We start from the raw sequence: 6,988 nt of genomic DNA, 5'->3' as shown, positions 1-6,988 counted from the left end.
CCAAATTTTCAATGCTACAAATGAAGAGTTTTTCCACAGGTTCCTTTTTCCAGTTGGGCTTTTCTTCCAATATATTTCTCCTCCACAACTTGTGTGCTAACCTGTTTTCCATGACCATAACAGCTGGAAAAACAAGGGCAATTCCATTATCATATACAGAAAGGAACTTCCTCTCTTCCATCGGCCTCCCTGCCCAGATGACCATGGGGTCGCCTAATTTTTTTTTTAATATTTCTGATTTTTATTTTATTTTTAAGTTTAATTAATTTTTTAAATTATTTAATTTTGTTATTTTTTTTAAAATTTAAATTTAAATTATTTTATTTTAGTTATTTTAATTTTCTTTTTAATTTTAATTATTTTTAATCTTTTGTAGGTTAATTATTTTAATTTTTTTTAATTTAATTATTTAAAATTTTTATTTAATTATTTTTGTTTAACTATAATATATATATATATATATATATATATATATATTATGTGTATTTTTTAAAATTATTTGTCATTTTTAAATTTATTTTTTGATATTTTTTATTTACTTTTTGTTTTTTGGTTTTAATTTTTTTTTAAAAGTTAATTTTGTTCGCTTTTTTTTTTTATTACCAATATGAAAATCACCAATATTTAAATATATATATATATATATATATATATATATATATATATATATATATATATATATATATATATATAGATATATATATATATCCACACTTAATACACTAGAAAATTTAGAGTGTAAAAAATAAGCCCTCTAAACAAAAAGGGTTGATGTTGCATCAATGCTTTTCAAAATCAAGATGAAAATCACTAACATTTTAAAACAAATGTTCACACTTGATACATAGAAAAAAATTAAAGTGTCAAAAATAAGCCCTAATAAATTGTGTTGATGTTGCATCAACACTTTTCAAAATCAACATGAAAATCCCTAACATTTAAAAAAAATGTTCATACTTGATACATAAGAAAATTTAAAGCAACAAAAATATGCTCCAAAACAAAAAGTGTATTTTGATTCACCACTTTTCAAAATCGGACGATTCTACCTCAAAAACACAGGTACTAGGTAATTTTCTTGTTTGATCGGTAACTATGTTAAAATGAAACTAATATATTATAAGGAGGTGATCAACCCCAAACTCAAAAACTTGATTATCTTTCTTTCTTGATCAATGCTAAGAAGAAAATGAAGATTGCCAAGATAAGAACTAATTCTCAGGAGCTTCAAAATGAAACCGGTCATTGGTTTATTCCAGAAACACAATGGGAAGAAAGTGTTTGTCAGCTTTGCGATACTAGAGGGTTGAATATGAGAAGAAATTTCTCTTGGATTTCCCAACTCTTACTCACATTCATTCTAATTGTCAAAATGTTTGCCACACTACCAACCTTCTAGACTTGTTAAGTCAAGAATACTGCTGTGATCTAGGAATGCTTCTCTCCCTTCTCTTTGATAATAGAAATAAAATGTTAAAAAAATCCCAATTAATCTTTACTTTCTTAATGTCTAATTATGTCATCCCCTGAGGGTTAGTTCCCCTTGTAAAAAAATTTCCTTGTAATTATAAATTAAAATCATTGAGAGAGGGACACAAATTATGTTGTTTGAGGAGGGAGATTGCTTCAGGATTTGGTTGTTCTAATTATCAGTCACGAGATAACTAAGTGGTTTTAATGAGTTGACTGTGTATTAACTCAACTATAAAACAAGGACATTCCTTTGTTCTCTTTGGGTAACAGTTACAAGCAAAGAAATGAAAAAATTAAATGAGAAAGTATGGGTCGCATTGTCAAGGATGGTTGGACCATGTAGACCACTCTGAATGATAGAATCATCATGGCTAGAAGGCAGGGGAAGATTTGGAAAAGAATGTTTTCTCACGTGTTGAGGAGGGAGGACATTCCTTGAGGCAAAGAGAACAACCAAAAGAAGAAGAGGATGAGAGCTCTAGAAAGAGGGGGGACCTAAGTCATATGCACAAGAAAAGAAGGGAGGCTAGGATGTTCCTGTTGGAAAGGGAAGTGATGCGTGATTCACACGCGCACAAGTAGAAGAATTTGTGCATATAGAGGAAGTGCTTAGACGCTGAGAGGCTGATGTTGAAGTGATGAGAGGCTTAGAGGGTTCTAGTAATATTCTTACATTCAAAAGGGGCAGATTGAATGGAAGGGAAAGAAATTGAAATTCTCACGAAGAGGAAGGGGTGAGGAAAAATAAATTCGACAGAGAGGGAGAAATCAGATAGAGAAAAAGAAAAACAAAACTAGCTAAAGAAGCCAAGAGGGTTTGTTGGTGGAGGACAGAGAGAAGTGGCTTTCCAAGTGTCGATGAAGCCATCAAGAGTGGTTTTACTTGGATTAAATAACCCACTAGGCAGTTTGTGGACCAATGAAGCTACTGGCCAGGAGACATAGATACTCAAGTACTCAGGGTGACTAAGGAAACACCAGGTGTGGCCCTGGGCTAGAAACATTAGTTCTTGCAAACTATGAATAAATACCTAGCAAGGGTGATATTTTCACTCCCATTGTAGTTTTCCCAACTAAGGAACCTTCCCATCTTAAACTCTCATCCTCCTATGGTTTCCCTAGTTTCCCTAGGATTGAAGAAAAACCCTGAGTGTGGCTTGCCTTGAGAAACCACTGGGAAGCTTGTGGTTTGAAGAACCCATTAGTTTATTAGTAGCTTGCCACTAAATAACCTTCACATTTTTCATATTGAGATCTCTTCCTCTTTTAATTGAGTTGTGGTTTGTCTAGGGCTAAAGAAACTAATAAGAATGGCTTGCCTTAGGACTGAATAAACCACTAGGAAGCTTGTGGCCTAAAGAACCTATTGATTCATCAATAGATTTCCATTGAAGAACCTTCCCATGACATAATAAGACTATTCTCTTGATTTAGAGATGTGATTCTTTATGAAACATGTCCTGGATTCATTCTTATTAGTTCTCAGCTCTACCATAACCACCACCAGATTCAATATTTTTACAATGTCAACTTCCATGAATTTTTGACTACCTTTTGATTTGTCCTATGTTGTTGCTTTCCCATGTCCACCTAGACTTACATCATCCCAAGACTTTCAAGGTTTGATCATACCTTTGTTCTTCTCGGCAGGTCTAGGGATGAGCTTTCCCATGGGGACCTCCACTGTTAAACACTCCACCAATGAGAGCCTTTGCTTTTGTTCTGTAGACTGTCCACCTTGGCTCGGGCTTACCTCATCCTCACCGTTACCTTTGTGCACAACTTTGGTACCATCTGAGGAATGTTTATTGGGCTTGCATGTCCAAGTGGGCTCCCATGCAGATTTATTTCTCCAATCGTCACTTGTTCCACCTACTGACATCCTCTCAGGCTTACATCATCCATGGCCTCAACTCTTGTGTGCCCTTTGGTCCTTTCGGGGAAATCCTCCACCAGGAGGATTTGTCACATGGGCTCACTATGTACCAATAATGGCATGTCCCACCTATTTCATGGATTGACCACTTCCTCCTGGGCATATATCATCCTGGGTCTTATTTTTTCACGCAACTTTGTAACCTCAGGGGAAGTTCTTGTCGAGATTACGTGTAATGGGTACCACCATTGGCTAATCACCATCTTCTCCGCTGCTATGTAGTTAGGCCACACTCGCCTAGATCCCTTGTTAGCAACTACACTTAAATACTCCACCATGTTTGGATAAAATGAAAAACTTGGTCACCAATTTGACCCTACACCATATTTAGAGTTGCTACTTTGACCTTGGAGCTAGTCACCTTTAACTGGTGATAACTCTTGATCTAGAGAGTCGTTTTTAGACTTCAACATAGTGCTTGATGAGATCATGTTAATCTAGGAAACATTAAAAGGAAAGATTGGTGGAGGGAGTGCAAAAGTTCCCATCAGTGATGAATCCTTAAGCAAGCCAACACCAATATCCTCATAAAGAGTAATTGTTTTCCCCACAAAAGGTACACTACCTGTAGATTTGGGGTGAGAAGTATAATAATATAACTGGTCTAGTTTTACTATTCTCCCTTGATGGGGAAATAGTATCATGCAGAAAAGTGATGAGACCACTACAGACAAAGCATAAGTCCAACTTCGACCTAGTAAAATGTTGTAATCGAGTTGGGCCTCAATGACTTCTACTTTGATTGTGACCGTCTTACCCTCTAACTTTATTGGTAGATCGTTTGAGATCCCATAAGGAAGAAAACTCTTCCATCAAAGGCTTTCATAGTGGTAGGAGATTGATTGGTAGTTGGAGAACCCAAAGATTTCCAACAAGAAATAGACATAATACACACAGAGGCTCCTTCATTAATTATTGTATGAAACACTCATTTGGTTTTGACAAAAAACCAGTATTTGGAATGCGAGGTGATGTGGGAGTCTAGGTATATGAATTTCAAGATCAAAGATGATAAGAATAGTATCTTAAGGATCAATTGTTCCAATAGCTGAAAAAAATAAATTTCGTTGTGTTGGACATGTTTGCAGCACTTCAAGAGCTAACATTGTTGAAGGAGACATCGCTAGATCTTCAACAATGTTGTAGTTCTGAGTAGCTCTAGCATTTGGGTTGAAAGATGGTTTTCAAACAACACCTTTGGGAGGCAGTCGCATCATCATGTCAGAGTTTTCTTTCTCAATCTCTAATGGTTCAGAAGGAGAAGGAAGTGAAGTGGAAGGTTGACTAGATGGAATAACATCATTTCCATTTTCTATACGACCCTTAGATCCATAATATTTAGATCATGTTGCTACCATAACTTGTGAAGACATCATCATAATATCTGTTGATGTGGAAGAAGAAGATTGATTATGTGAAACCATTTTACCATCTTGAGAGGGGAAAGTATCCTTCAAAACAACAAGATTTGGAGAACCTTTTATGAATTTACTAACCTATACTCGATGTGGGCATTCCTTTGTATAATGATCTTAATTATAGACCAGACAAGGATAATGAGGTTTCTTTTTCTTGTGAAAAGGTTCATTGTTAGGTCCCTATAATACTAGTGATTCCCCCTTTACTATTATCAATGTATCCCTTATTATTATTGTTGTTCCCCTATTGTCCCCATATTGTTATTATTGTGCACTATAGAATCCCTCTATTTTTATTTTTGTGCCTTCATATTATTATTGTTAGGTCAGCTTGGTTATATTGTGACCCCTTAGACTCCTATATATATAAAGGAGGTTTTTTCATTTGAATCATCCGAGAATTGTTCATTTGTGTAATAAAAATGAGGTTTCCCCCTTGAAGAGGCTGAATTCTAAGGCATTCATATATCTTTTCTATCTTTTTGTGAGCTGGTTTCATAACATTTGGTATCAGAGCTTTGGATCCTAGGGTTTCACTGCTCCAAACAGGTCATCGTGGAATTTTCTCTACAGCTATTTTTCTGCGACGTTTCAGAAGCTAAAACAAAAACCCATTTGAGACTACATCGCGTTGAATCTCGGGTCCAAATTTTCGATTTTGTCTTTCTACATTTTCAGGGATATGATATGAGGAAATTAGGGTTTTGCAAGCTCAAGAATTTCATCTAAAACAGGCCATTGTGGAATCGTCGCTATAACTCTTTCGCTACAAAGTTTTAGAAGATAAAAAAAAAACCCATTTGAGAAGAAATCGGTCTGAACCTCGACTCCAAATTTCAGATCCTGTCTCACAATATTTTCGGAGATATAATATGAGGAGTTAGGGTTTTTGTAGACCCCCAAATTACATTCCAAATAGGTCACCTTGGGAAAATCGTCATAACTTTTACTTTGAGCATCAGATTGAATTTTCATAAGAATTTGTAGAAAGAGCACGGATTTTAGTTGTTTTCGGTATCATTTTCAGAACCTAAGGTTGAAACAGTGACCCACGGCATGTCGTACAAGTTCGCTCTACTGAACTAGTCTATACTCAGGTCATCGTGGGAGATTTGGCATAACTCTTCATTGGAGAATCCAATCTTGATCAGACTTGCGGGGTTAGAAATATTACTTAGAGGGTTATCGCAGGAAGAAATTTTAGACTTAGGAGATCCAAAATTACAGAGGTTCATCAGATTCAATATTGAGCTCCTACAAAGTGAAAAAAGGTGTGTAGTTTTTTTAAATTTTTGCATAATCTTGGTTTGAAAAATTAGTTTGAAGGAATTAAAAGGTCATAGTGAAGCATTATTATCGGTAATTGATGCCCTGAAGAAAGAAAATGGAAACACCTAGTAAGTAACCTGAATTCTCTAGCATGACTCATGAAGAAGAGGAAGAAATGCAACATGATATATCAAAATTACAAGACCAAGTGCAACAAATTTCACTCGCACAAAAATTAACAGAAAATAATATGGATGGTTTAAAGAAAGACGTAGAAGCTAAGATGGATGGTTTAAAGAAAGGCGTGGAAGCTAAGATGGATGGTAAAGGCGTAGAAGGTAAGATGGATGACGTGGAAGCTAATATGGACGACGTGGAAGTTAAGATGGATGGCATGGAAACTAAGATGGATGATGTAAAGAAAGACATGGAAGATTTGAAGATAGATTTGAAGACATATTTGAAAAAATTTCTACAAGACATGCTTACTAATGGTGAAAGGGTAGAAAAGGAAACTCATGATGAGAACAAAATGAATGTTACTCATTATTTCATAGACTCTAACGTTGGATCAAAGAACCACCATGTTCCAAAGATCGACATGAGGAAGTTTGATGGCAAGGATCCTGGAACATGGATACTACAGATGGAGCAATTTTTCGATCTCCATAATGTTCAAAGCACACAAAAGGTACACATTGCAACTTTATATTTGGAACCAAATCTGTTTGTATGGTATCTATGGCTTTGCTCTCATAAACAAATTGTCACTTGGGCTATTTTTACGGATGAAATGATAGCACATTATGAGGATACAAAGAGCAACACTCTTTTCAGCCAATTGATAAATCTCAAATAGAAGGGTACAATGATGGAGCACATTGAGGACTTC

This window comes from Pinus tabuliformis, chromosome 8 (genome assembly GCF_031772625.1).
Source record: "Pinus tabuliformis cultivar Carrire ecotype Pingquan chromosome 8, CPIR1, whole genome shotgun sequence".
NCBI classification, from domain to species: domain Eukaryota; kingdom Viridiplantae; phylum Streptophyta; class Pinopsida; order Pinales; family Pinaceae; genus Pinus; species Pinus tabuliformis.
This window is presented reverse-complemented; position numbering follows the sequence as displayed.